Here is an 11266-nt window from a genome sequence, read left to right on the forward strand (position 1 = left end):
TTTTTGAATAGTAAATTGATGGAAAATGTGTGGTTGAAAAATAAGAAAAAGTTTTTGATTTACGTATAATATTATTTTAATAAAAATGTGTAGTTGAAAAGAAGAGAGAGAAAAATGCATTTTGATAAAAATGAGTGCCAAACAGGGCCTCAATTAGACTATGTCGAAATTCAACAGTTTTGTTAAAATTCTAAATTTTAGTGTCAAATGTTGATTTTATTAAGATGTGTAATACAAGCCTTATACGTTGGTAATTTATATCATCTATAATCGATGTGGGATTTATACATGAATTTTTTACAAATATCCTACTATAAAAGAAAATTGAAAAATATCGACGTGCAATAAGAAATTGAAAATTAATATTTCATTTTGTATTAAAGTTTTAGATATGATCTAATGAGTATCTGTGCTTATTTTATGTGAGGTTTGGATGACACGATATGTTAATTCATTGATAAATAAATTTATTGTGAGTCTCAATATATTAATTAATTTCGTTACCTACTAATGAATTGATATGTTATGTCACTGATATTTAGCATAAAATTAACACAAATACTCATTATTTAATATCTATCAAAACTTAGTCACAAAAGATATAAACCGTTTTAATTTTAACATAATCAGAATTTCACAAAAAGGTGACATGATGTGTTACTTTGTATTCAAATCGCACCATCTTCCAACGCCTATAATTTTAACCAAAATCAACAAATACCGTCGAATCAAACGCCAACAACCACCAGCCCACAAGCCCTCCTACCATAAAGGGAAATGTCAGCACTTTGATGAAGCTCGGTAGCAAAGGAGGACATAGTGACGATTATTTAGAATTCTTTAGATGGTTTTTGAACAACTATGTCTGCTATGTCCAACTTGAGCTAACCTAGTTATGTGTCTTAATTTGAGTTTCTGAGGGTGGTGTAAATCGATGATACTAGTCGAACATTGAGGGTCTGGATGTGGTTTTAAATCTGTTGTGTTGATGAACGATGGTGCCAATGATGATGCAGATTGGTAACAATGGCAAGTATTGGTGATTTGGAATGGGACATGGGGGTCAATTCGAATTTTGAATCAAATATACAATTGGAAAGTAAGCGTATTTCAAATTTTCTCGATGCCTACCAAGTAATTTTCTACAAAACTGAAATGTAATTATTCTCTCGATTTATCCTTTAACAAGCCAACGTATTAAAGAAAATAGATCAAACTTTTATATATTGATTAATATGACATTTATCTCTTACTAGGTTGACTATAATCACCTGAAACCAATGTATATCACACTTAAAATGATAATAATTTTAGTGTCTGATTAAATTAAAATCGTTGTAAATTTAATAGCATCTAAACTGACGCCCGTATTTAATATTTACAATTTCTAAAGCCATAAAATGTTATATGAGAAATGCTGGAAAACAATAATGCGACATTTGCATAAATGACTAATTGACCGTTAAAATTCTCTTTTCTTGTAATAAGTTAACATTTTTTTTTTTTTTTTTTGGGGTCAGGAGTTCCATTCCCCTACCAACACTTTCTTAGTCGAGCCTATCGTACAAGGCTTTCCTAGTGCGATACATCTGGCTGGCGTGATTTGCAAACTATTCATCTGTCCGAGGACTTACCCAGTGCGCACCCGAAGAATAGCCGTTATAGGTTCCCTGTCATTAAAAAAAAAAAAAAAGGTTAACATTCTTGTTAGATCAATAAGAAGTGATAGCATGATTTTTATGTATTGATGTACCAAAGTAATGTAAAAATTGCATATTTTTTTGGTGAATTTTAAATATTGCCATAGAAAACATTAACCTAACTATATGTTTAAGATTGTTGAATATTTCCTCCCGTTTTTCATAAAAAGAGATTTTTTTTTTTCCATTTTGATATTAATTATAATTCATTAACAAATTGAACCATCAATTGGTTCGATCATGAAAGGTGACCTTGTTTGAATTGTATGAGCTTTGATACCATTTTTGTAGAATAATTACATTTCAGTTTTGTAGAAAATTACTTGGTGGGAATAGAGAATTTGAAATACACTTACTTTCCAATCATATATTCGATTCAAAATTTGAATTGAACCCCATGTCCAGTTCCAAATGACCACTACTTGCCACCATTATACTAATGTGCATCATCGTTGTCGTTGATCTACACAACAAATTAAAACCCAAACACTCCTGTCCCATACAAACCGTCACTGCTCAACCACTATCATCTTGTGTGAATGAGATGTTGGAATTGGATATTAATTCTTTATTCAAGTTGTTTTTTTTTTTTTTTCCTCTTTTTCTATTCTTTCCTTTTTTTGGGTGTTAAAAAGAAAGTGAAATAGGAGGAGGAGGAAGAGTAATATGAGACATTTATGGTTTTGCCGTTGACATTTTGCAATGTTAGTGTGGGAATCAACTGGCAAAGGGCCTATTTTTACAAAAGACCATATTGTCTGTCAATTCTTTCCCCTCCAAAGTACTAATAATCCTTCTCATCAACTTTGAATATTATAGAAACGTCCATTAAAAATGATCGCAGACATTTTAAATATCATTAATTTCTCATCATAGACAAAATAAATTACCTAATAAAATTAAAAAGATACATCTTATTTTTAAATTAACAATTTCAAAAAAAACCAAATAGGAAAATGTGTCGTCGATATGTTGATTGGTCAAAAGTTTTTTCCTCCACAAAATTAAATAAGAAAAAAAAATTGACATAGATGCATATTATTATGTATTCGTTGACTATGTATATTTAAATGTTCCATTTGTCTTGTGCATTAAGTCAAATATATGAAAAACCAAGCGTAAAGGTTAATGGAAGAGACGTATTCCTTGTGTTCTTCTCTCCATGCATTTGAAAATTATATAATTAGGCAAACGGCACATTCCTTTGTCTCGTTCTCTCAATTTCAATTTTTTTTTCTTTTTTTTTTTCTTTTTTTTTTTTTTAACGTGTATTTGATATTTTGAATTAAGCAGTTATTAACAATTTAATCTAACAAATGATACATTTGTTATATATTCGTCTCTCCTAATAATTTAATTCAAAGTGTCAAATATATGCATATTGAATACAAATATTGTAGAATACATGTTTATTATGAATAGATTGCACGCATTTACATCGTATTCATTTAAGAGCTTGTTTGTCTCCCATTTTAGGAGAAAATATAGAGTTTTGAATAGTAGTTTTTGGAGAATGTGTGGTTGAAATTAAAAAAAAAAATTATTAGTTTGTATATAAAATATTTTATTGTGTGAATGTGTGGTGGAGAATGTTACTATAATAAACAATTTATTTTGATTAAGGAAGACAGACAGGGGTTAAGTTAAATAAAAATTCTTGAATTTGGCCAAGCAACCGACTTTGATAACACCACCCAAAGACCAGTCCCTTCAACAACCACATTCATGAAAATTACTCAACCCCTTGAAGACTTGGAAGAGATAATATCATTATTAGTGACTAAAAAAAGCACCGCTTCTTTCACTTTGATTTCAATATTGGTTCACATTAGATGACTTTTCCACTACTCCAACCAATGATAAGACTTGAATGTAGGCCTATCACACTGCTTCTCTATATACCCTATACATCCTAATATTCTTTTCACTCGATTCAACTTTACACGATCTAAAACTTTGTTAGTGACTGCGAACACTGCAAACAATTTATTAGTAACTTGTTGCAAGTACTTTTGTAATTTTGTTATGGGTTTTTCCATCACACAGAAAAAAAAAATGGATTTCTTAAATTGGGGGAGTCTTCTAAAAGTTTTGATTCAAATGAAATAGTTTGATAATTAGGTGCAATTTCCTTAGTGATTTGTGGGTTGAGCATAATTTGCATGTTCTCTCAGTCTAGATTGTCAAAAGCAAAATTTGATTATCATATTCCCATAAAGATTGTTTATGGACAAGTAATGATAGGATTGGCTGGACTAATTTCTTATTTAAAGTTGGTATAGAGTATTTGAATCACAATACCGTAATTGGATATTTAGAATAAGTATCTTATGGACTAGTTCCTTCACGTGGTATGAACTGTCATTTCGAGTCAAAGGGGAATTAATTGTATAACCAAGTTAATTATATACATAAATATATATGTTACATATACACTTAATTTCGTAGACTTTTTATATATATGAATTTTTTGTGAATAACATGTTCCGATCTTTCTATGAATGTGCAGAAGTCTACGCTAAACCCTCAAGGAAAAACAATCTTACTTGGTTGTTTACTATGAAATTCATACTTCCATAATGCTCATATTGCATGTCTAAATCGGGTAGTCCATCTATTTGGTTAGTGCAAAATCAATCAATAAAATCTTATTTCATAAGTCAGCTAAAAGATCAAACTTACGTACAATATATCGATAAATATTATATTTATGTGGTGGTTATTTTATCAAAAGAAGAAGAAGAAGAAGAAGTTTATCTAAGTCACATATATCAACATCCTTTCGACTAAAATCAAACACTCATCGTCCAAGTTAAAAATATGTGGATAAAAAGTGGTTGAATCACAAATATTTTTTAATCAAAGTGTTTATAAACATTAAGTGAAATAACCATTTTATTAGAAATTGCGCTAATTATGGAAGTCTTCCGCTACGTGAAATGATGAACAGTAGACATTTCTTTGTGGAGCAAATCACCTTTCAAAAATTCTCTCTTGGAATGACTTATGCTTATATATGAATCATTCTCGAAATGACTGTCCTTCCACGATTAGTGTAATTACGTGTTTAAACTATATAATAGGTTGAATTTTATACTTGTTCGTTTTTTATTGGTGTATAGATGAGAAAGAGATATATGAGAGAGAGAAGAGAGAGTGAATTTCCTGAAAGATAAAATCTACTCCCGCTAAAGAAAATATTTTTCTTGATTTTGAAGAAAATAGGTCATGTGACCAAAAGTAGGAAAATATTTTTCATGAAAAAATGCCAATAAAATAACACAAAAGTAAGAATTTGGATGGAAAAAATACATTTCCATGGAAAATATTGACAATCAAACGTATTGTCATAGTAGGAATATAATCGACCATTGACGTGCCTCCCCATCACATATGACGATTGTCAATTCGGAGAAGTATTATTAATAAAATCATATATAAATTTATGATATTCAAAATAAAATTTTCAATATTCCCTTCCAAGTAATTTTGATACAAAATATTATATATGTTTATCTATTAGATTTTTGTGTAAATTTATATAATTGGTCCTTAACATTTGGATTCATTTGCATTTACGTCCCCAATCTTTTTTACAGACAATCTTGTTCCTAATCTGTCAAAAATTAGCAGCATTCATACAAAAATAATGAATTTTGTCCACTTTCTCAGTTATTGACCACAAGTAATTTGTGCACACAAAAATTGAATAGGAAAACAAAGAAAAATGAGAAGTGCTACAGGTACAAGAAATCTTTAACAGAGTTCCAACAGGGGGACAAATGTCTCCCTATGATTCTATACGTGCAGCTTTATACAAGAAAAAGTGTTAATGCTATTGTCCGCAATAAAATGAGGTTCGGGATAGTAAATTTAATTTTACAACCAGAGATTCAATTAGAAACGAAGTTTGAGAAGTAAGAGTAGATCTATGCTAGAGTCTGTCAAAAAATAAAAATAATAATAATAATGAGTCCAAGGCTGATAAGACACCCATAGTAGCTTAATGGTGTCATAATGGAATTCTGTATTGTAAGTCCTATTAAGAATTGGGCCTCCAGGGGTTGTTCAAGGGTCTTTATTCTTAAGAATTCAATAACAGTGTCTGTGTATCACATGTTAGAGTGGACCCATCGCTTGAGAATTCATATATTTTGTTATGTAGGTTTTGTTTTGATGTTGTTTAGTCTAATTAATTAATGTATAACAAATATTAATCTATGTTTTATAGTTAATTACTTTGATATTTTAATTGAAATTATGATTGTTCCTAATATTTTTTGTTTTTTTATTTTTGTATTGTGATGCATGAAAAATATTGAGGGAGAAAGTTGGTAAAAATTGCAGTAACTAGAGGAAATCAAATGTGATAGAATATAATGAAAAGGTAGTTAAACCATACGCCTCAATAAGTTTCATATTCACAAATACTATTTATTCTTTTTAATTCCACTTTTAACCAATGTTTGGTTTTGTTAAAAATCAAAATTTTAATATATTTTGGTCAAAGTTGATGAAATGTGTATTGAAATATTGATAAAAAAAAAAAATTGTAAACCCTACAATTATGTGAATACATTAATTATTGATTTTGACTTAGATTTTTATCAATTTTTTAGCTAAACCAAATAGAGGCTTATTTTGAAATCGACCTTAATCCAAACAAGCCTTGCACAAACTTCCTAGCCTAGTGGAGTAAAAATTCTCACTGTGAGTACTTTGGAGTTCTAGTCTTCAGTTTTATCATCACCACATCAGTTCCGATCCCAAATCAAAGTTTGAAGTTTCAAGCTTCAAGATCCACTTATCCGGTTTGTAGTTTACATTCAAGAATACGTGTTTGGTTTCTGAATTTTGAGATGTAATAAAAAAATAGAGGAAGCACTCGAATTTAAAGCAAATGCTGGGAAGCAATTTGCAAAGAGAGATATAATGAATTATTATGCTTGAAAAGTTGAAATTACATCCCCTTTTCCAAATCAGTTATCAAATTATAATTATCTGATTAGTTAGAGATGTGAAAAGGGGTCAAGACGATGGTGTTGTGGCTATTAAGAGTTCGCTATATCTATGATGATGGTGCGTAGATTGGGTGGTGGCACAATGGTGCAGGTATATTTGTTGAGATCTGATTTTAAAATCTACGTGGTTATGGTCATGGTCGATGTTGTAGTCATAAGATGATGATAGCGCAGTGATATTGTAGATATATTGGTGGTGGTGGTGATCTATGATTTTGGAGGTGGTGACAACGATGTGGAGGCTCTATTCTGACCGTGGTGGTTAGCAACAACAAATTTGATTGGTTGTGATGATGATAATGGAGATATCGAGATGGGGTATGAATCTAGTAGTATTGTTAGCGATGATAGCGATGGTGGTATAATAATAAATATTACAAGTGATGGGACTGTGTATAACAATTAATGTTGAAGTGATGGACCCGACAATGAAGACGTAGCAGGTATAAGTGGTGGTGGTGATGGATGGTTGCAATAACGACAGGACTATGCAACAAAATGTGTAACATAATGTTATTACAAGTAATACTTGCATGATGACGGTTGAAACAAGGAGTGATGAAATGTTTGAAGCACAATTTACAAAATGTAACACGTTACAAAATTTATTGTAAAATAATTAAAATAAAATATAAAAGAAGAGTACCTGTGAATTGTTACATATAATCAGTCTTGGATCAAACCCCATTGAGCTTGAGTCCAACGGGCCACCAATCTACGTTTTTTAATACAAGGAAAGTTACACAAATAAAATTACTGATGAAATAAAATGAGAAAATTTCTTTCAATATTGGATTTCTTCTGATTTGTATGGCTTAAATGAGTATTCAATAGAATCAACGATTTCGTGGTCAAGATCTAGAATTTGGTATTCTTTACGAAGAATCAACAAATATTTGATTTCTAAATTCATGGTATTCTTTGTGAACCGACATATTTTTAGGTTGTTCCTTCTATTCATCACTTATTTCACGTTTCATGCTGCATTACTTGCCTTCATCTTCAAATTCAGTCCAAACAGCTTTTTCCAACTCTCTTAACTGTAGTTTGCGTTATTACCATTCCCTTCCGTTGTATGTTCCTCCATCTTTAGGCGTTAATGATTTACCATGACTAAGCATAATTTTCATGAAATTGATTTTGCCATATTGACCTAATATCTCCTCTTATCTTGCGCACAATTTTAATTCATGTTGCATTCACATAAATACGGCTGTGAATCATATAAATATCCTATTAACCGCATTTTTCCTTTTTATTCAGTGCTAAATTTTTTATTAATTTTTCCATAGCAATTAAAAACTTAAAAATATTGTCTATACAAGTGTCATAGTAGCTAGATCAGCAAAGTAATTATAGCTATTATGATGAGACATATAAGGTAAACATATCGAGCTATTATAGCTAAACCATAATATACACAATTAAAAAGCTGTCAATAAATACTTACACAAATTTTGTGAAGTAAATTCAATGCCAAGTCACATGTTAATGTATTGAATCAAATGTTGATGCTGTGTAGTACATTTCGTATTGAATTTTGCTATTTTTACATAAAAAAAGGTACAAAAGCAGTTATCGAAAATAATGTGGAGGGAAAAGATTGGATGAAAAAGTTGACTACGATTTAAATTGATAAATGATAGAGTAACATATTGATGCAGGAGATTCCAAATCAAGTAAGGCCGAGATATCAGGTAGCACTTTGATGGCATTGAGATACTTGAGATGGTGGATCGAGGCAAAGATAGAAAGTGATTGCAATACTTTCCTTAATTGTGACAATTTTGACACGTTTTTGGTAATTTAACATTAACTTTGGCTATGGTTATTAGAATCACAAAATGACCCCAGTCCGGAAAGCTCTTTTAGGCGCGGACGTCATGGACATCAATTTTGATGTCAAAATCCTCTGTTTTTCCCTTCGAATCTCAATCTTTAGTTATTTTTTTCCATTTACGGTAATATTTCGTTTGCTTTTTTCTAGTTGATTACGAATCCGATTTGACCAAAATTTTTGGCAAGTTACTTCTTTTATTCAATGTTTTATTTTGGTGTGATTTTTGGGATTTTACTATTTTTGGTAAAATTTCCATAATTTCGTATTTTCTCAATTATTTAACTCGGTTTGTGGGTTAATTTTCTCATTTTGGAGTTTTAATAATATTGAGTAAATGTCAGAGAAGTTTCTCTGTGTTTGGGGCGTTATTCTTTGGTTTACTTTTGTGTGAATCATTTGTTACAACAAACCCATAAGATAATCGTTCTCCTACCCGATGTCACATCTGGATATTATGTAATCCCTTATATAAACTTTGATGTACATGTAGTAAACTCTTTTCATATTTTGAGCTCTTTTACATTAAATAGTTACGATGTGGAACAGTGGATGTTAAACAGTGCATGCATGTATTAATATGACTTTCATATGCTTATATAGGTATATGGATAGTACTGATCATGGCTGCTTGAGCACTGTCACTGTCTATTGATTCCAAAAGCTGTGATAATCTATCACTTAGGTCATCCACCTCTCAGTGTAAGTTTTTAATGTAGCTACAAGTCTCTTTCAACACCTTTGAGGCTGAAACCTGCCATTATTAAACAAAACTAGTTAGATAATTAGGATGGAGAGAGATTTTATGTACTCTTAACACTGAGGTTTTAGTGTATGTTTGATATTTAGTAATACTTAGAACTAACACTATAATGAACAAGGTACAAGGATAGAGAAAAAATTTATACACACTGTCATGTTTTATTTAAACATATTTTGATATGTAGTATATGCGCTCAAGTGCACACAGACGTATATTATAAAGAAAGAACAAAAAATTGTAAGCAACCTTGTTTGAAAGCCTATTGTGGATCTCAAGAATAAGTTGTTGCAATTTGGACACAAGATCGACAATCTAATCTTCAGTTATCCTGAAAACTCCTGACTGCCTTTTCTGGGATCTTCTGTTAGACATCGTTAGGAAGTAAATGTGGAATAATGAACAAGATAGGGAGAAATAGGATGATGAAAACTAAGAGTATTTTTCAAAAACCTTATGATCTTGATTGTGTATGAAAGAAAATGGAAGGAAGGGGATAAAGTTGATTTAAATTAGGGGAGAAAAGTGACTGTTTAAGACAAGTTATGGACAGAGAGATAAGGGAGGAATGAAGGGCAAGTAAAATGAAATGCAACACTAATGAACAAGTGTTAGATGTGGCGAAGACAAGTGCATGGGAGAAAGCACAAGGCCATGGTTATGGTTATTGTTTTTAAATATACTCTTGAGAAGAGAGAGAGAGATATATAGAGATAGAGAGTGATTTTATCTAATAACTTAAACTTTTAGGTCAATCGAGAACAAAGTCCTGAATTCAAATATTGTCACTACCCATTTGAATTAATTGATCACGTCCAAAGCTCTAATGGAAAAAACAAATACAGTCAATACGTGAAAGGACATGTTGAAGATAACATTTAAATGATATTAATTATGTATTCATATTTAATAACTGAAGGTTTAATCCAAGTAGTTCAACAATTGAGAGAGAGAGCACTGTCCTTCTCTATATGTTCCCTAAACTACCAAACTGGGGGTTAGGGATTCAGGTGGGTTAAGAGATACTTCGTTGTTTATTAGCCAACTTTGGGGCCTCTTTGTAAAAACGTAAGCACGTAAGCCCATGTTATCTTATTATCTCATATCGATTGTGATAATAATATGAACTATCTCAAGCCAATGTATTGAATCAATTCAAAGTGAAGAAGAAGAAGAATGAAAATAAAAAAATAGCTTTTATTAAGCAAAATCTATTAAGCAACAACAAACTAGGGTTTACAATGAAAATAAAAAATACCTTTTATACTGCGAGGAAACCTAAAATAAGGAAATAAATAAATATACAATATATAAATATATATTAGATTCACGATGCTGAAGCAATAAGCAGCAAGAGTTTGTCATGTAAGAAGCAAAAACGACTAATTGAATGAGAATTAGTGAAAAAATCAGCAAGTTGCAACAATGACGAAACAAAAGGTAGGGAAATGGTGTCAGTCTGCAGATGATGACAAACCAAATGACAATCAATTTCAATATGCTTTGTGCATTCATGAAACACAGAGTTGTGAGAGATCTGAATAGCACTAGTACTATCACAATACATAGGAGTTGAAGAAGAATGAAGAAAACCCACAATCTTTGTGGTAGTGGATGTCATAGCTCAATGCTCTGCCTCTGTAGAGAAATAGGAAACAACAGTCCGCTTCTTACTTTTCAAAAAGATAAGAGAATCACCAAAAAATATACAAAACCAGTAGTGGACTTATGATCGAAGGGGTCATTGGTCCAATCAGCATCAAAGTAGGCACGGAGCACTAAGGATGAGCTCGATGGGAGCAAAAGACTTTGAAAGCATGTGCCACAAAGATAACATAAAATACGAACAATTGTTGCTTAATGAACTGCAGTAGGAGTTGAGATAAACTAACTAACAATGTGAATAGCATAAGCATTGTCTGGACGTGTGATGGTAAGATAAACTAGA

The 11266-nt window shown here is 31.1% G+C and overlaps 1 pseudogene; it reads right to left on the reverse strand.

Annotated features, from left to right (window-relative positions):
- Positions 1 to 9153: 9153 nt before the first annotated feature.
- On the reverse strand, positions 9154 to 9693 carry LOC111395288 (annotated as a pseudogene).
- Positions 9694 to 11266: the final 1573 nt, after the last annotated feature.

This window comes from Olea europaea, chromosome 6 (genome assembly GCF_002742605.1).
Source record: "Olea europaea var. sylvestris chromosome 6, O_europaea_v1, whole genome shotgun sequence".
Taxonomy (NCBI): domain Eukaryota; kingdom Viridiplantae; phylum Streptophyta; class Magnoliopsida; order Lamiales; family Oleaceae; genus Olea; species Olea europaea.